A 20757-nucleotide genomic window follows, 5' to 3' on the forward strand; every position below is an offset into this window, starting at 1 on the left:
TTTTTGTAAAGGTCTCCCCATCCATTACTGCAGATTTCTTTTTAGGTCAGGATAAGATTGGCTATGCTAAGGCAGCAAAATGCTTCCAAATATTAGTGAGTTAGTAAAATAAAAGTTTATTACTTGCTCATGGTACTTTTCCAACATGAGTTGCTTTGCTCAACATTCCCCTCAGCTGGTTCTCACAGAATGATCCAGTTTTCATCTTGACATTCTTTTAAGGAAGAGAACATGGTAAACAGTGCAGTGGCCCTTAAAGCTTCTGTCCATAAATGTTTCTCATTATTAAACATACATGTCCACTCCTGGGGACAGAGAAACACATTTCAAACACATGCATGGGTAAAGAGATGACCTAGAAATCTTAAGTGACTAGCACTGATGTTGATATGGGATATAAAGTCAAGACACTTCTGACCTAAAACAAAATGGCTGAACTAATAGTGCTAAAGCTTAGTGTAACTTTTCACACCGATTCAAACCCTGTTGCTTAGAAACCGAACCCTATCATTAAGGCTTTGTGGTTAGACTAAGACTGTGAATTAGTAACCAGACCTTACCGAAAAATCTTTGTGTTGAATCTCCCCAGGAGATCTCATGCTCTGGGCGAAGTAAGGTTTAACAACCTGTTCCGGACAGTAGCATCATGCCAACATCATGCATAGTTTTGTGAAGGTCATGAGACCTCCCTCCATGACCACAGATCGCATTTATGTCGTTTAGCCAACCAATGTATTCCAGCTGTATCAATGTAAACAATAATGTTAAAAATTTCACTTGGCTTTGTCTCACATTTAATTGACCTTAATTGCTGTAAACCAATCAGAATATTGTGTTTGATAGTTCCTCTTACATTATTATAACTATGTGGATTTGCAGACCCTCCCCGGGATCCAGGAGCTTCATACCTCTGAGGTTTCACAAACTCTATTCAGTGGTATACTGGTTTCAATAAATCTCTTTGATTTTACTTTAACAAAGTTAGCGAGTCTTTTCTCTACAGCAATGTCTACAACAATGTCTATATTCAAACAACATAGAAAAAAAGTACAATTTATGCAATATAAAAAGGAAAATTAGAAGTCATCCAGCATCATTTTATTCATTTATCTATTTTTGTAATGTGTGTTCTCTATCATTGCAATTTTTTGAACAATAGAGCTATTGCTACATTTTAGTTTTGTTATATTATTTTGAGCATTTGGTCAAAAGTTGAAGGTAAAAAAGTTGTACATTTGCAGGAGTTTCATTTTTTCTCCCAGTTCGTAAACCTCAGAACATTTATCTTTAGAAAGTTTAAAATAAATATGTACTTTTCTTTTGAAATGTTCATAAGGAAAATAACAGAGATCTTATTTTGATTTTAAAGATTTCTTATCCAGGAAATCCTATATTAACTATAAAAAGCCTGACCCAGAATGCAAAAGTCTGCCAGAAACTGCCCTACAGCAATGTAAATTTGTCTTATCCTGCTAGAAAAGGCTAGTCAGGCGGGTGCAGGTGGGTGGATGGTCAAATTATTAGCAGCCAGGCCAGAAGTAACCTGGTGTCAGTTGATCTCAGTAAAAGGGGGAAGACAGGTTTGAATCAATCACATTAAGATTTGCCAATAACTGATCTTCTATTCTTCTCCCTCCTCTTCTCTTTATAAGCTTCATTGTAACTAACTCATTTCAATCCACATTTTTTTTCTGGAAACAGAATGGTCTCCTTATATTCGTATAGACTAACTGCTTAGAATAAAGCTTGTATTTCAATTTTTTTGTTTTGATTAATTTTTAACAGAAATATAGCTTTAATTTTGGTTAATTGTATGATTATTTATATTAATAGTATATTATTTACCATGAACATAGAAATCAAGCTTCTTTTGGAATAATTAAAATGTTCCCATTTTCATTGCCACGTTGGTGTTGTCAGGTACTATCGAGTCAGTTCCGACTCATTGCCGTAGTTCTTGTATTTTGAGATGCATCTGACCAATATAGTCTTTATTGTTTGCGCCCGGCGATACATATAGTGACCATGAACATTTTTTAGCCTCTGGGGTTTATTGGGAAGCTGCTGTACCACTGATAGTGTATGCTGCCCCAAGGCAGGGGTCTTTATAACTGTTTGAAACTGAAGAAATGGGCATGTGCTGCAAATTACTGTTTTTACAGAGCATTGTATAGGTGTCTGAATTTTTGGTAGGATAAATAGAAATTTAGAAAATTTTTATTTGTCACACATATGCACCAATAGACACCAGTGGGGACTCAGAGGTATAATTAGTGATACTTCATATGTACCATTATCACTTAGGGTAGGCTTATGAGAGGGGGCAAGAAGAAAAAAAATCCACACAACTTACCAAAAATTCAGATTCAGCATGTTTCCATTGATGAAAACACATGGTATCAACAAAAAATTCAAAGCAGAAAATAATTCTGTCATTAAAGGGTTAACTTTCTAATGTCTTCAAGGTTAAGCTATTTGGAGGAGGGAGAGTTGAAGATCTCTCTTTTCTATTTCTCGGTTTATTTTTCCAAGTAATTACTACCTTCCAAAATCTTCCATGTAGATTTATTATGCTTTGTTTTTCATTGGCACTGCTGAATTAATCTACTGAAATTTCAGATTTTAGAGGCTCAAAATGCCGTTGAACATGCCAAGATTTGTTTTCTAAGCAGTGATTCTGCTTGCTGTGTGTGTGTGTGTGTGTGTTCTTTTTCTGTATTAATTCGGTCGCAGTGAGTGCTTGGCTTCCACGCATGTGCACGGCAGTGCTACCCAGTGGAGTGCTAGTGGGCACTGGTCCAGAGCCAAAGAAGACAAGCTGCCCTGGACTTCCTTGTGCTTTGACTATTCCTTCAATGGATTTTTGGTGTCAGTGAAAAAGGTGCAAAAAATTGAGCTGTTTCTTTAGTTAAAATTCTTTGGTTGAATTAAAGAATGTTTTATTATTTTACAGGAGCCTCAGAACATCTGTTAAAATCTATCTGGATGTGCCATGGTCTAATGGACTGGAAATAAATTTTGTGACTGTCCACGCTAGTAATTTTCTCAGCTCTTTTTCTTTTTGTTAATGTTTCAGCAATTACATTCTGTGTCATTGAGGGCTCAGAGCAATTTCCTCTTAGAAGTCAAACTAGGAGGCTTTCCTCCTTTTCTTTTTTTCTATATATTTTTTCGTATAGTAAATAGTAGCAAATATCTTCATCTTTAAACCATTTAACCCCTTGAAGTCAAACAACTTTAAGGAAAGTAATAATTCTAAATAAAAAACATTAGTCTAGTGTTTGAAAAATCCATTTAAGGATTCGGGTGACATATTATAACATGTATCTAGGAGTAGAACAGGTTTCTCCCCCTTCCAGAATTGAAGGTGGAGAATGTAAATAAAAATAGCTTTAACTATAAATGCATTTGTTCATTCAAAGCCATAAATGAATTTGTTTATTCATTTATGTATAAGTTAACATAACCACTATTATCTATGGCCTGCTACAATTCAGAAATTATTCCAGGTTCTGTACATAAGAAGGTAAGATTTTCAAAATCTTCATGATCTATGAGAGAAGAAAAACTACTAAACAGCTAATAAAATATAGTAAGTTTAATCAGGGCATGTAGGAAATTTTGTTTAGGTCAAAAAAAGATTTTTCTTTGTAAGTGTCTCTATCTCAATTTTTATCTCCAGGAGTGAAGAAATCTGTTCAAAGTTTATTTCATCCAACACCTAACATTTTATATTATAAATATTTATCTTTCTGTCATTTTCTATTTGTTAATGACAATTTGCTATTATATCTGTATAATTTATGGTTTTAATACTGCCTTTATTTATCTCTGTATACTTGTAATTACCCTGTAATACTAGGAGTGTGATTGTCTCTTATAGGAGTAATTACCCGATGTGAAAAAGTTACTATTTAAGAAAGCCCAGTTCTCTTCTAATTCTGTGTGTAAGAGAAGATTATCGTGAAGGTAAGAGTGGACGAGTTATGTTCTCTAAGGAAACAGGAGTGGAAGAACACGTGCATCTTCCCAATGAAGTCTCCTTGAATAATTCCCTCCCAATCAACATTCCTTATGTCACTGTCTAGCTTTATTTTCTGCATAGTATTTTATCACCTTTTAACAGACTGTATGTTTGCCTGTCTTACTATTGTCTAAAAGTTACACATTTGAATGTAAGATCAACAAAGGCAAAATATTCTATTTATCCACTGATTTTTCTTCCTAATGCTTAGAACATAGAAGATGCTCTATAAATAAGGCAGAGATCCCCAGGTTCTGGAAAATTCCACTACCTCAAGAAGCTTTGCATTAGAATCCTGTTTACTTTGGTTGGCATGCCCCATAATTTTATGTTGAAACCCTAGTGATGTGTGAAGTTATATGTAAACCCCATTGCGCCTGCCTATTATAATTAAGAATGTTGCTGACGTAAGAACTTCCTACTTGTAAACCCCTTAAAAATAACCCTTCTCCTCACCCTCGGGGAACAGTCTTGGTAGTAGCAGCTCCAAGTGCATCCTTCCCTTGCGCAACAAAATAAAGATGCCTTTTCTGCTCTCCCACCTCGGTCCCTCGTTCGTTAATTGCCCAATATGAGTCAAGCTGAGCAGAACCTAGGATTTCTACCCAGTAACATAAATACTGGTTGAATCATTTAATAATTGAACAAAATTAATTTTGCAATTATCTCTGGAGAAGGGTATGTGATTAGGCAGGAGTACACAGGTGAATCTTAAAATACTCAATACACACACACACACATACACACACACAGGTTAGTGCTAATTCTTGTATGCTTGGATGTTCACGTTATTATTTTTTGTATAGTACATTGACTTTATAAATACCTTTGTGTATGATGTAGTTCATTGCAAGCATTAAAGAAGTATAGTTGGAGAATAAATTTAACAAACTAAGATGAGAAAGGATTGTATTAAATTAAGTATCCTATTACAACTGTCAAAAAGTGAGTTGGAGTCTCTGTTAAAATTAAAGCAAAGAGTTTAATGAAACTATAAAGCAATCCAGATAGGGCAGCACTTCTTGAGGATTCACAAAAGTACTCCAGTGGAAGAAACTTTTCATAGGGTTTTAAGTACAGAAAATTCAGGAACTTATAAGGAAAAAACCTGATTGCTTGACATTTGCAAAATCACGTTTTAACAGACACCAGACAATTATGAGATCTCTTAAGCATTGTTTTGTTAATCATAAAGTTTGAGTCAGTTAACTTCTTGCTAATCTGTGGATATTCTGGGGGCCAGCCTGAGTGAATATTCTTCCTGGGAGCATGCTATGAGAGGAAGGGAGGCGAGAGGAGCCCATAGGCTTCCTGAGGTATTCTGGCTAGCTGACTTTTGAAAGTCAGCTCAAAATGAGCAGTGAACAACAAAAATGGAGTCCAGCCTACATCTCTGGCAGAAGCCTTTCCTTATGCCAAGCACTTAGATTTTGGGGGCTCCTTCACATAACTTGGAGCCCTGGTGGAACAGTAGTTAAGAGCTTGGCTGCTAACCAAAGGGTCAGCAGTTGGAATCCAGCAGGCGCTCCTTGGAAACCTGATGGGGCAGTTCTCCTCTGTCCTATAAGGTCTCTGTGAGTTGGAATCGACTCAACGGCAATGGGTGTGACTTTGGTTTCACACAACGTAAGATTTCAGGATGGTGTATTTCTGGGTTATAAATAAGTATGTTGTGGTAACGGAAAATGAAGTTGTAGTGCAATGGAATGAAAATTGATGGAGTGGATGAGGTTAAGGAATTTTAAAGCCAGGTTTGATAGGCTACCTACAGCTCTTGATATCATGAAGGATGATGACCGGTTAGTCAATGGGTATAACAGTGTTATTTTAGAGTCAAACTAAGGGACACATTTGAAGTAACTACAGGTGCGGTAGAACGATCAGAATTACTGTCACTATAAATCCTTTACCATCATGTCACTTCCGACTCAGCAATGTTGTACGACAGAATAGAACTGCCCCATAGGGTTTCCAAGGCTATAATCTTCATGGAGGTAGACTGCTACATCTTTCTCCTGAGGGACAGCTGGTGGGTTCCAACCACAACTTTTGATTAGTAGCTGAGCACTTAACCACTGTGCAACCAGGGCCTCTCACTGTCACAATGGCTGAATATAATTAGTTATTTTTTAAAATGTTGAAATTTTATGATTTGGTTTATATAATAACCTTAAAATCAATACATGTTTTCAGCTCTCTCTCATTACCCTTACCATTATTTTGTCATATAAGTGAACTTACCAATGCTCTAACTGCAGGCTCTATCCCCTCTAATTTCCCAAAGCAGTGTAGGTTTGAAGCAAAGTAATTATTGAAACTCTAGTTCTCCTTTCCCCCTCCACCAACCAGGCATGAGGAGTTTGCACGCGCATAAGGAATTTCAATTCAGTTTTCTTACATCTCTGATCTGGTGAGTGGGACACCCTAAATCTTGTGGGGCTTGGCCATAATAAGGAAAGCTAGGATAAGGTCCAATTTCCCTTTCCCCTAGATATGTGATAGAAAAACTGGCACAGCAGCTTTCTCTGCTGGTTAATAAATAAGTAGACCTAAGTAACATAAAAAAGGAAATTCTCCATGATGCATGTTATCTGATTTAAGTTAAAGGTTGGGGACCAGGTATTGTCTTATAACCACCTTGTGACAACGACTCAGGATTGAATGATCATGAGTCCACCCCCACCACCATGAAACCAGGTAATTAAAACCCCAGAACCAATCCCGTAACCTTTTTTAACCTGTAATTATGTATGTATCCTAATCATGGTCCCTTCCCTGCTTCTGTAGTCCCTACTACGACAGTGATGAATTGACCTGCTACCAGTTATGACCTTGTGATTATGTCTTCGTTCTTTATAATATATAATAGACACCTTGACTGATTCAATGGATCCCTTCAGCTTCTGTACTGAGTACATGCTGACATTCTCCCTCGTTTGAATGATCATCTTTGTCTCTGTCTTGGTGTAATAAAATTTTCTTCTAATTAAACTTGAGTCTGCGATCTTTTTCTGCTACAACATCTTAACTGAAGAAAATTGTCATTTACATTGATCTTAAGTCTGCTTTTAAATATTTATTACTTACATGTTAGTGGGCCTTGATGAAAATAATAATACTAATGTGCTTCCTTCTGCTTTTGAAATTCCTTGTTTTTGTGTTGTTAGGAGCCATTGAGTCAGTTGCAAACCATAGTGACCCTATATACAAAAGAATGAAATACCGCTCAGTCCTGCACCATCCTCACAATTGTCGCTATGTTTGAGCCCATTGTTGCAGCCACTGTGTGAGTTCATCTCACTGAGGGTCTTCCTCTTTTTTTGCTGACCTTTCTTTCTTTACTAAGCTTGATGTCTTTCTCCAGGGACTGATCCTTCCTGATAACTCGTCCAAAGCACATGAGACAAAGTCTCTCCATCCTCACTTCTAAAGAGCATTCTGGCTATACTTCTTCCAAGACAGATTTCTTCGTTCTTCTGGCCGTCCATGTTATACTTAATATTCTTGTTGTCTGTAGGTCAGAAGTTCATAACTTGGGGACTTAATGTATAAACCTTTGTGTATCTTGGATAGATAGATACCTAGGAGTGGAATCACATGGCTATATGATAAGAGTATGCTTAATGTTTAATAAAGAGTCTACTTGTAACGTTCTACATTGCCATCTGCTATGTTTGAGAATTGGAGTTTCTCATATCTTTGCAAATACTTGGTGTTGTTAGTGTTTGTGATTTTAGCCATTCTAGTGTGTGCATAATGGTGTCTTGGTGTATTTTAATTTGCATTCCTTATGCCTAATGATACTGATGATATGTTTATTTGTGATCCTTGTATCTTCTGAGATTCCTGTTACATGCAGAACAGTGGGGTGAGGATTGTGGCTCAGGTTAGATTAATAAGGGTAAGGAGTGAGAACAATCATCAACAATGTTCCTATTTAGACTGTTGTCTGGGTTTTGGTACCAACACTTCTTCTGGAACAGGAATAGCAAGTGCTGTAGATTTTTGCTGTTTTCTTTGACCATATTTTCATCTTTTCTGCTCTACTATGAGAGATTTCTTCAGTTGCTGATGCCTGCCTTTGTAGAAACATTAATTAATCGATATGCTTGAGCTCTCTACTTCTTGTGATTTTATTCTCTCAAATAGTCCTACTTAAAATTACCTTCTTCATTCCAAGATGATTCAGGAAGGATATTGAAGTTATTTGGCAACCAGTACAATTTTATAAATTAATATATAAAATATATAAACCATAAATTAATTGCATTTTTATTTATTTTCACTAAATACTAAATGATATAAGTTGGTATGCACATCACACATCGAATCATCCTGCTACTTCATTTTTTCTATATTCATATATTAGATTATTTGTCATATAATCTGAGTAGGTTAGCCTGAAATTCAGTCTAGGTTAACTCCATTTATTTGCTTTTCTATAGCAATTTAAATTTTATATCACAAAGCTTATGGAGAACTTGTAACTAAAATCACATAGACATGTGATTTTTAAAGTTAATGTCTAGGCTACACCACTATACCGCAAATCTCAGAACATAGGAATGAAATTGGTTTTTTTTGGATATTTCTATACCCATAATATTGTAATAAGCTAGGCAGACAATATATACAGTTGTTGAAAAGGGGAGGAAATAACTAAATACATGAGTTGAAATGTAAGTTACTAGAACCTTAACAAAATGATCAATTTATTTTAGAATACATCATGGACAGATTTTGAAAAATTATAAGTTTTCAAATGTAGGACTATACATCTGTTTAGAAAAAAATTCTTTCAAAAACCCAGGTGAAAAAAAGAAGTGAGTATCATTTCGGGGAAAGTCATACTGAATGATCATCACAGTGAAATGTAGTGATGATCTATGAAATACAGCTCTGTCAGTACAAAACACAAATTATTTTAATGAGATTTATAAAAAAAATAAAATAAAATCAATGACAAAAAAATCTTTAACATGATTTAAAAAAATTAAACCAAACATTTAACTGCCAGCAGGAAACAATATAGAAATTGAATGGAATAAGAACTCACAAATAAAAATCAGAGTTATATATCTAACAGAAGAACATGTAAGAGAATATAATTGTGAGCTATCTATGAAAAAAATCTTGTTAATTATCCCAACAAAAATTAAACATAGAAAAAATAATTTGCTAAATTGGAGTTAAGTATTTTTGTTCAACACTATAGACAATCAAAAAATATAAGAAAATAAATAAACAAGTAAAAGCCAAAGAATAAGATATTTGCAAGCTCTAAAATTGACCAGGGATTAAACAAAAAAAAACAAACCCACTGCGATTGATTCGATTCTAACTCATAGCAACCCTATAGAACAGAGTAGAGCTGCCCCATAGGGTTTCCAAGGCTGTAAATCTTTACAGAAGCAGACTGTCACAGCCTTCTCCCATGGAGCTGCTGGTGGGTTCAAACCACTGACCTTTCAGTTTGCAGCCGAGCACTTAACACCTGTGCCACTAGGGATGCTTTTTAACCAGGGATTACTAATAACTAATTAGAATATAAAAAGAACGAATTTAATTGCAAATAAGATTGGCACACTATACAAGTAATATTTTTTATATATTTGTAAAGCAATAGATGTGCCAGAAGAGAAGAAATGTGCAACTCCAATTTCATTTTTAACAACAGAAATTCATGTAGATTTCTGAAATTATGAATTGGCAAATATGTGCTTGCTTCAGCAGCACATTTACTACAATTGGAAGGATGCAGAGAAGATTAGCATGGCCCCTACTCAAGGGTGACATGCAAATTCATGAAGCGGTCCATAGTTTTTAAAAAAGGATCATCTTTGGTGAAGGGAAGGACAACACACAATACAGGGGAAGTCAGCACAACTGGACCAGAGCAAAAGCTAAGAAGTTTCCTGAACACATCCAAACACTTTGAGGGCCAGAGTAGCTGGGGCTGGGGCCTGGGAATCATAGTTCTTGGGGACATCTAGGTCAATTGACATAACAAAGTTTATTAAGAAAATGTTCTGCATCCCGCTTTGGTGAGTGACGTCTGAGATCTTAAAAGCTTGGGAGCGACCCTCTAAGATGCATCAGTTTGTCCCAACCCACCTGGAACAAAGGGGAATGAAGAACACCAAAGACACAAAGAAAATATTAGCCTAAGAGACTAAAGCTCAACATAAAACAGAGTCCATCAGCCTGAGACCAGAAGAACCAGATGATGCCTGGCTACCACCAATGACTGCCCTCACAGGGAACACAACAGAGAGTCCCTGATGGATCAGGAGAAAAGTGCTGAGCAGAACTCAAATTCATGTAAAAAACCCAGACTTAATGGTCTGACTGAGACTGGTGGAGCCCCCAAAACTATAGCCCCAAGACACTGTTAACCCAGAACTAAAACCACTCCTGAAGCCCACACTTCAGATACAGATTAGACAGGACCATAAAACAAAAAATAATACATGTGAGGATGTACTTCTTAGTTCAACTGGATACACAAGACCAAATGGGCAGCTCCTGTCCGGAGGCAGGATGAGAAGGCAGGAATGGACAGGAACTGGTTGAATGGACACAGGAACACAGGGTGGAAAGGGGGAGTGTGCTGTCACACTGTGGGAATTGCAACTAATGTCACAAAACAATATGTATATAAATTTTTGTATGAAAAATTAACCTGAGCAGTAAACTTTCACCTAAAGCACAATAAAAAAAAAGGAAAAAAAGAAAAAAGAATTGGTAAATATATTGTTTATCTTTCAGCAAGGTTTTTAAAAAGTTTAGAAGAATCTCATTTAAATTAGTTTGAAAAGCCTATATTGATTATTAGAAACCTGTTTAATGTTATTAAGAGTATCATATCCAATAAATATGATTTCCTATTGTGATGGGATTCTAGATTAGTAAAAAAATTGGCACTCTGAATTGTTGAATGATACAATTAGGAAACAAATAGATCCTTAATATGGTCTTGATTTCCACTTCTAGCCATAATGGAGTATAGGTAGATGAACTACCTGCCTTAATCGACCAGAAAATAGGATAAGACTAAGAATTAATGTCTGTCACATATTGGACAACAGGCAGCTCATGACAGTGAGAGAAGGAAATTAATGAGAGAAGGAAAACAAATGAAGTGAGCCTTTCTATTGTTCAGGCTTAGTTTTTGGAGACAGTTCCAGGTTGTAGTGCAGGGAGACAGTTATCAGTGTCACTGAACAGAAAATACAAAGATAGACATTAAAGGGGCCAAGGCAGGCAGAGAAGAGGGAGATGCAGAAGTAGAAAGAGCTTTATGAACCTCAGAAGGGTCACGCTGATTTTTTGGCTGAGTATTAATCTATGCATATGCGAGAAAAAACTACCTGAGGTCACAGGAAGAACAAATGAAAAATAGTATGTCAAATATTCCCAGTTTTCACTGAGCTGGGAAGAGTTTGTGTTTCTACCATTCAGAGGCCTTGTAATACACAGGGAACTGGGTAGAGGCCTCAAATGATTCTAAGCTTAGTAGTGGGACAAAATTATCTTTAGTCTAAAATTTCTTTGTAGCTACTGTAATGAACGTTAAGTGAAAATCCTGGATAGACCAAACTAATTCAAGTAGTTTACTGTGTATCATAAAAAGTTCAATGTCACATAAGGAATAAAACAAAATCCAGCATACAAGAATATAAAATTTTCAATGCTAGGTATCCAGTACAAAATTACCAGGGAGAAAAAGAAGAAGGATAATATGACCTATTATTAAGAAAAAAAAAAAAAAATCAAACATTAGAAACACAGAAAAATGATAGAGATGATGGATTTAGAAAACAGTAAAACAGATTTTCTTCGTATCTTTAATAGAAGTAAAAATGAGCATGATGAGGAGAAAAAGAAAATATATAAATTAGACAAGTAGAAATTTTTGATATGAAGATAAAGTAAATGAAATTAAAAGAAAAATACACTAGATATGATAAATAAGAGTAGACAATACAGAAGAAAAGATTAGTGAACTTGAAAACAGCATAGAAAGAAGATGAAAACAAAATGAAAAACAGCATTAGTGATTCGTGGGACAATATCAAGCAGTCCATCATATGTGAACATTGAGTTCAGAAAGGGAGAGGAGCAAATAACAAAAGAAAGAAATCATGGCTAAAGTTATGAAACTTATAAATCCATAGATCTAACAATTCAGTAGGGTTTAATCACAAAATCATTGCACGAAATGAAAGAAATCAGACCCAAATGATAACATACTGTAGAACTTCATTTTCACGAAATTCCAGAAATTGCAGACATATTATGGCAGAAGGCAGACCCATGGATGTTACAGGTTGGAGGGTGGCAAAAGGGAATTGACTGTCAACAGCATGAGCAGATGTTTTAGGGTTATGGAACTTTTCTATATCATGAATTTATGGTTGACATGTAACTGTATTTATTTGTCAAACCTCAAGAAATTGTAAATTTAGAATTGGTGGATTTTATTGAAAATAAATTAAACCTCTATGAAGATGATCTTAAAGAAATCATTTGGCAGTGTAGAATATAGGAAAACATAAAGTAGGAGATTCCCAGATGTGTTTGTTCTATTTCTCATGAAATTTTGACAAAATCAAAGTATTTTAAAATTACCTAATGTAAAGGTGAAACAATCTGTCTAAATTACTCCCTCAAAACAATTCATTTTAATGTTTCTAAATTTTCTAGACTATTTTCAAATATCATTTAAATGGATGTCTCCACTGTTTAAGTACAAATGCTTATGTTAAAAGAAGTAGGTAGTGGCTATGCTTCACAGAAATTCGGTGTACAGTGCTAGATGGAGTATAAATTGTTTTACTATAGACAGAATTCTATTCCTTAAATTTCAAGTCTAATTCTAATTATCTCTTGTGGTAACTTTAAAATATGTTAACTTGGTTAGGCTGAATAACATTTCTCCAAATTCCCTTTCTAGTATATATCCGATTATCACAGGTAATACAAGAGATTCTTGTGGGAGATAAGCAGAGTGGACTTGAAAGAGGGGGTATTTTGAAAGTCACACATATTGTCAATTAACTGCAGGCTGACACCTTTCACCTGGGCTGGGGCTGCATCTGCTCCAAATTTCTCCTACATCGTTCTTCACCTTCTCTGACTCCTGGGACAGGTGTGTACATTTGGTTCTGTGGCCCTGTCTTCTGCAAGACACCAAATTACCTAGGTGGGGAGCACACAAACTGGCATGGGGTTCAGTCCATCCTTGTGGTTTCCTTGCTTGTGAGTTCCAGCTTCTTATTTTCCTCCACTTTACAGTTGCTCTTGAGTTGATTCCAACTCATGGCAAAGCTAGTTTCACAATAGAAGATGCACATATATAAGCTTACATTTTTCTCCTTAGGAAAACTTCTTAAAAAAAGAAAAAAATTACAAGTCATTTTAAAAATATGAGGAATGAGCAGTTAAAAAATTAACCATAATATAATTCAAAGTTACCACAGAGATAGCTGAATGCTTTTCTAGAGGCATTTTGAGAAGTTTTTACTTGTCTTCACAGAACAGTATCAAGGATTTTAACAAACAGAAGGGAAAAGATTGTCTCTTGCAGAATTGACAATTGCTATTCCAGAACCTTCCTCTGCACTGTATTTTCTGCACTGATAGAACATTAAAATACCACAGTATTTCATGTCCAGTGGCAAAACGACAGCTCTGTGACCAGTTAGTTGTACAGCCACTAAGAAACTAATTAGCATTATTACAGAAGATCGTATATGATAATTAACAATTAAACTTAAACTTTCAGAGGAGACGCTGCTTCTCCCTAGAGGAGACGCTGCATTGATAATTGCTGAAGGAGGTACTTAATGAAATTTTCTTCATATATCAGTTACATAATTATGTTTCTTTGTGGCAGCCATTAATATTTAAATGCGTCATGCACACCTGTAACTTCGAACTCACTTCTCTGTGTAATTAGATACAATGTTTGAATTTTTATCAACAATATTATATAGTAGCTTTATTTATTTTTTTAATTTTAAAACTAGTTGCTATTAGAATATTTGGCCACAATTATTTTTAAGTTATGTATTTTCAATAAACAATGAAACCAAGCATATAGATATGAACTATTTGTGCATAATAATATGCCAAAGGCTCAATGTTCAAAGCTTTTATATAAAATTCATTATCTTCAAAGAACAGCCTGAAGCTTAGTCAATTTTCTTGGGAATATTGCATTGCATATGTTATTTTTCTCTTTCAACTCGGTATGTATATTTTTATATGGCAATTTTTAGGAAATAATATCCTTTTAGTTGCTTATCAGTAGCAAAATATAGATGGAGTTAATAACAACGTGGGAGAGAAAAACATATTTCACCCCTAATAATTTGGTGTACTTGTTCATATTTAGTAATTTTAACTTTTTTTTTTAAGTTCTCTGCTTTGTGTCCTGAACAATGTAACTCAGAGTGTGAAACATGATAAGTTCTCCACAATATGTTTTTGATATTTGAAACTATATGCCTTTTCATATTTCGTACTGAATCTCCTAAATGTAACCTAGGAGACTCTCACTTGAGTTGGCCCAATGTTGTGTTATATTTTTATCCCCAAGATAGCTTCTGCATCATAAATGTGAATTTTACAACTTGTATCCTACTCATTTATACTATTTTTTAAAATGCAAATTTTGAAGAAAACAAAACCCATTGCCCTTGACTTGATTCTGACTCATAGCATTCTTATACAGGGTTTCTAAGACTGTAAATCTTTACAGAAGCAGACTGCCACATTTTTCTCCCACAGAGTGCCTGGTGGGTTTGAATTGCCAACCTTTCGATTATCAGCTAAGTGCTTAACCACCGTGCCACCAGGACTCCTTAAATTTTTTTTGAAGAGAAGACATTATTGCAGTTGATTTTTGAAACACGCTATTAGCATGAATACAGGATTATTTGATATTTTAATGAAATTATCATCTTTTGGTTGAGCCGGCCTCCAAATGGTGCCAAGTGTTTCAAGTCTCCACATATTCACCGACTTGTCTAGCCTTATCACACAAAATATTCGGACTTTCCCTATATGATCCATAGAATGCCGAGGAGGTGATGATGTTGGACTTTTTAGACTAGGAATAAAAAGCATTATAATTTCCAACTTGGTCTCTTGGATCTCTTATTCTGGAGAAAGCCAGACACAATAAATTAAAACAAAGAAACTAACAGAAGCAAACAAACAAACAACAATTAAGAATTCCAGGGAAGAGGCACACATAGAGGGAAACTGAGACCCCCAGCAAACAGTCAACACTAGTTTGCCAGCCAAGTGAGTGAGCCATCTTCCAGTTCCCATTAAACCTTCCAATGACTGTGATTTCAGCTCTCAATGGACTGCAACTACGTGAGAGATGACAAGCAAGAATTGTCCAACTGAACTCTTCTTGAATTCCTGATCCAAACAAACCTTGAGACATAATAGATTATTATTATTTTTTTTTTTAGTACTAAAGCTTGGAGTGATATGCTATGCAGTCCATATTAACTAGAACAATTAGTAATTGGCTTCATCAAAATATAAACTCTTATTTTAATATTAAGGTTATAAAGAAATGTTTAGAGTTCATAAGACATATACATAATTATTTATGTAATTTTAATTGTTATTTAAACTTTTTATTTTGACATAATAGTAGATGCACAAGCAGTTGTAAGAAATACTACAGAGAGATCCCTTGCACGCTTTAACCAGATTCCCCTTGTGGTAACATCTTGCAAAACTATATACAATAACACAACCAGGATACTGACTTTGATACAGTCAAGATACAGAACATTTCCATCACCACAAGGATTCCACATGATGAGCCTGCAATAAACCCTACTAGGTCAAGAAGTATCAAATGGATGTTTTTTGAAGTAAAAAGTTAAGTAAATGAAATTAAATCTCAATAGATGAGCTCATCAACAGAAGGGCAGGACATAGGAAAAAATAAATGTTCTTGAATATATAACAACAGAAATAACACAGTCTGAAAAGTTTAGAAAACATAGACTAGCAAAAAGATGAGCAGAGCTTCAGAAACCTGTTGCACTATAACCAAAGATCTAACATCATTGTCTTCAGACCCCTTAAGGAAAAGGAGGAGGAAGGATGTTCTGAAAAAGTATTTGAAGAAATAATGATTGAAAACTTCCCAAATTTGGTAAAGACATAAAGCTACAAATTCAGGAAGTCGAACAAACCCCAAACAGAATAAACCTAAAGAAATACATGCCAACACACATTAGAATCAAACTTCTGAAAACTGATGACAATAAAAATATCTTGAAAGCACTGAGAAAGAAATAACTTAGTTATAAGGGAAAAACAATTTGAATGACTGTAGCTATAGTGAACCACTGTGGCTTTACACACAGTTTGTTATTACCAACTTAGCACATTATTTAATATCTATTCAGACTTAGGAAACCCTGGTGGCGTAGTGGTTAAGAGCTATGGCTTCTAACCAAAAGGTTGGCAGTTCGAATCTACCAGATGCTCCTTGGAAACCCTATAGGGCAGTTCTACTCTGTCCTATATGGTTGTTATGAATTGGAATCGAGTTGACGGCAGCTGGTTTACTCAGACTTAAATACATACATGTAGATTTTTCACTAACAAATGTTGTTGTTAGGCTCCATCGAAGTCAGTTCTATGTCAGAGCAACCCTATGTACATTATAACAAAAAGCTACCCAGCCACTGTGTCAATTCATCTCTTTGAGGGTCTTCCTCTTTTCCACTGACCCTCTACTTTACCAAGCATAATGTCTTTCTCCAGTGATTGGTCCCTCTTGATGACATTTCCAAAATAACTGAGATGAAGTCTCACTATCCTCCCTTCTAAGGAGCATTCTGGCTGTACTTCTTCCGAGAAAGATTTGTTCATTCTTTTTGCAGTCCGTGGTACAGTCAATATTCTTCACCAACACCATAATTCAAAGGCATCAATTCTTCTTCGTTCTTCCTTATTCATTGTCCAGCTTTCATATGCATGTGAGGCAATTGAAAATACCATGGCTTGGGTCAGGTGCACCTTAGTCCTCAAAGTGACATCTTTGCTTTTTAACACTTAAAAAAATTGAATTGGTCCAGTTGTGAGACTTTTTGGTTTCCTTATGTTGAAGTGTAATCCATACTGAAGGCGGTCGTCTTTGATCTTCCTCAGTGTTTCAAGTCCTCTTCACTTTCAGCAAGCAAGGTTGTGTCATCTACATATCACAGGTTGTTAATGAGTCTTCATCCAATCCTATCTTCTTCACATAGTCCAGTTTCTTGGATTATTTGCTCAGCATACAGATTAAGTATGTTGAAAGGATACAACCCAGACGCACATCTTTCCTGGTTTTAAACTATGAAGTATCCCCTTGTTCTGTTTGAATGACTGCCTCTTTGTTTATATATGGGTTCCACATGAGCATTAATTAAACTTTCTGGAATGCCCACTCTTTGTAATGTTATCCATAATTTGTTATGATCCATACAGTAAAATTCCTTTGCATAATCAATAAAACACAGGTATACATTTTTCTGATATTCTCTGCTTTCTGCCAAAATCCATCTGACATCAGCAATGATATCCCTGATTCCATATCCTCTTCTGAAAATTTCTGGAAATTTCCCTGTTGATGTACTGCTGTAACCATTTTTGAATTATTTTCAGCAAAATTTTAGTTGCATGTGATATCAGGGATATTATTTTATAATTTCTTCATTCTGTTGGACCACCTTTCTTTGGAACAGGGACAAATATGGATCTCTTCTAGTCGGTTGGCCAGGAAGCTGTCTTCTCAATTTCTTTGCATAGACAAGTTAACATCCCCAGTGCTGCATCCATTTATTGGAACATCTCAGTCGGTATTCTGTCAATTCCTGCTGCCTTGTTTTTCGCCATTCCCTTCAGTGCCGCTTGGATTCCTTCCTTCAGTACCATTGGTTCTTGATCATATGGTATCTACTGAAATGGTTTAACATCTACCATCCCTTTTTGGTACAATGACTCTGTATATTTCTTCCATCTTCTTTTGATGCCTCCTGCATCATTCTATATTTTGCCCATAGAATCCTTCAATATTGCAACTCCAGGCTTGGAGTTTTATTTCAGTTCTTTCAGCTTGAGAAACGCCGAGTGTTTTCTTCCATTTTGGTTTTCTAACTCCAGGTCTTTACGTATTTCATTATAATACTTTACTTTGTCTTCCTGAGCCACACTTTGAAATGTTCTATTCAGTTCTTTTAGTTTGTCTTTTCTTCCATTTGCTTTAGCTACTCTAGGTTCAACAGCAAGTTTCAGAGTCTCTTCTGACATCCATTTTGGTCTCTTTTTTCTTTCCTGTTTATTTAATGTCCTTTTGATTTCTTCGTGTATAATGTCCTTGATGTCATTCCCCAATCGTCTGGTCTTCAGTTATTAGTGTTCTATGCAACAAATTTGTCCTTGAGATGGTCTCCAAATTTAGGTGGGATATACTCAAGACGTATTTTAGCTCTCATGAACTTGTTTTAATTTCTTTTTTGCTTCAACTTGAACTTGCATATAAGCAATTGAAGGTTTGTTCTGGAGTCGGCCCTCAATCTTGTTCTGACTGATTATATTGAGCTTCTCCATCGGCTCTTTCCACAGATGTACTCAGTTTGATTCCTGTGTATTCCATCTGGAAAGGCCCATGTTTATAGTCATCATTTATATTGGTGAAAAAAGGTATTTGAAATGAAGAAGTCATTGGTCTTGCAAAATTCTATCTGGCAATTTAAAGCATCATTTCTATCATTGAGACTATATTTACCAATTATTGATCCTTCATCTTTGTTTCCAACTTTTGTATTCCAATCACCAGTAATTGTCAATGCATCTTGATTGCTTGATCAATTTCAGACCGCGGAAGTTGGTAAAAATTTTCAATTTCTTCATCTTTAGCCTTAGTGGTTGGTGCGTAATAGTCATATTGACTGGTCTTCTTTGCAGGCATATGGATATTATCCTATCACTGATAGTGTTGTACTTCAGGATAGGTGTTGAGATGTTCTTTTTGTTAATGAATGTGATACCAGTCCTCTTCAATTTGTCATTCTGGTATAGTAGACCACATGATTTTCTCATTCAAAATGGCCAATACCACTCTACTTCAGCTCACGAACGCCTAGGATATCAGTCTTCAATCATTTCATCTCATTTTTGACAACTTTGAATTTTCCTTGATTCGTACTTTGTGTGTTCCATGTTTCTATAACTAATGAATATTTGCAACTGTTTCTTCTTATTTTGAATCGTGGCACATCAGCAAATGAAGGTCCCAAAAGCTTTACTTCATCCACATTATTAAGGTCAATGCTGCTTTACTCTTCTCCAGTTTAATTTGAGTACTTTCCAGCCTGAGGGGCTGATCCTCCAGCACTGTATCAGACACTGTTCTGCTGCTACTCATAAAGTTTTCACTGGCTAATTTTTTGAGAAATAGATTACCAGGTCCTTCTTCCTAGTCTGTCTTAGTCTGGAAGCTCCACTGAAACCTGTCCACCTTGGGTGACCCTGCTGATATTTGAAATATTGGTGGCATAACTTCTACTATCACAGCAACATGCAAGCCACTACTGTATGACAAACTGACAGAGAGGTGGTGGTCACTAACAAATATAGGAATTTAATTTACATTTTGATAACTTCTGTCACAAGAGTAGGTGATAATCTAGGGTATAATCTGAGAAAGAATAGCTATTGTATATTACTTTTCTGAATTTTAAGTGGATATTTAAAAGTATTCACATCTGAATTCATATTAGGAAAACACTGAGGACAAAACCCAGTATCAATACCATGTAATAAACATGTATGGATAAAAGAAAAAATACCATGCTATCCAAAATAAAATTATAAATATCATTTAATTTTTAATAATTTTAGCAAAATTTTAAATATTTTTAAATTGTACTTCTAAATTTCTTCTAAAAGACACTATACTGAGCATTTTTCATGCCTAGTGTGTGCCCACACATACTTCAGAGCAATGGAGAAACAAGATCTTTTAAGGGTTCCTTGTTATCCTTTCAAATATTTTTCTCTATGCTCTGCATGCTTTATTATGCACCCTTTAGTCACCATATATATTGGATTTATTACATATATATTTGGAAATTTTCTTCCTTATGAAAGGTGAAAGCTATGATCCAGTTGCCTTTGAGTTAATTCCGACTCATGGTGACCCCATGTATGTCAGAGTAGAATTGGCATAGGAAATGAGGTTTTCATTGGATGATTTTTTTGGAGTTGAGTGCCAGACCTTTCTTGTGAGGTGTCTCTAGTTGGACTCAAACCTCCTACTTTTTGTTTAGCAGCCAAGTACGTTAACTGTTTGTACCACTCAGGAATGAAAAGCATGATAGTAACTTTAAATTAGTTCTCAACTTGTATATAAAATAACAAAAGTAGTTAGTGAAAGATATCGGGCAAAAATGTAGTAAATCACTAAAGCTAAAATGTAATTTTGGAGAATGATTTTGTTTAATGTTAGGATGTAAGAAAACCAATAAATAAAGATGAGAATTATGATGTCATCTAATTTCTAATATCATGGATTATTATTATGTGAAAGTTGAAAATATTTGTTAGCTCGAAAGGATATAAAATACAGCAAAAACCTTTGATGCCCATGTGGTATCACCTAAGACCCCCCTCTGACTTCAGCCCTAGCTGCAATGGACAGTTATATA

The 20757-nt window shown here is 35.3% G+C and overlaps 1 non-coding gene across 1 annotated transcript; it reads left to right on the forward strand.

Annotated features, from left to right (window-relative positions):
- Positions 1-9741: 9741 nt before the first annotated feature.
- On the forward strand, positions 9742-9848 carry LOC111819616 (U6 spliceosomal RNA). The gene has a single exon (XR_002823198.1). It is a non-coding gene; the product is annotated as a U6 spliceosomal RNA (small nuclear RNA).
- The last annotated feature ends 10909 nt before the right edge of the window (positions 9849-20757 follow it).

Source organism: Trichechus manatus, unplaced genomic scaffold, assembly GCF_000243295.1.
Source record: "Trichechus manatus latirostris isolate Lorelei unplaced genomic scaffold, TriManLat1.0 scaffold00013, whole genome shotgun sequence".
Taxonomy (NCBI): domain Eukaryota; kingdom Metazoa; phylum Chordata; class Mammalia; order Sirenia; family Trichechidae; genus Trichechus; species Trichechus manatus.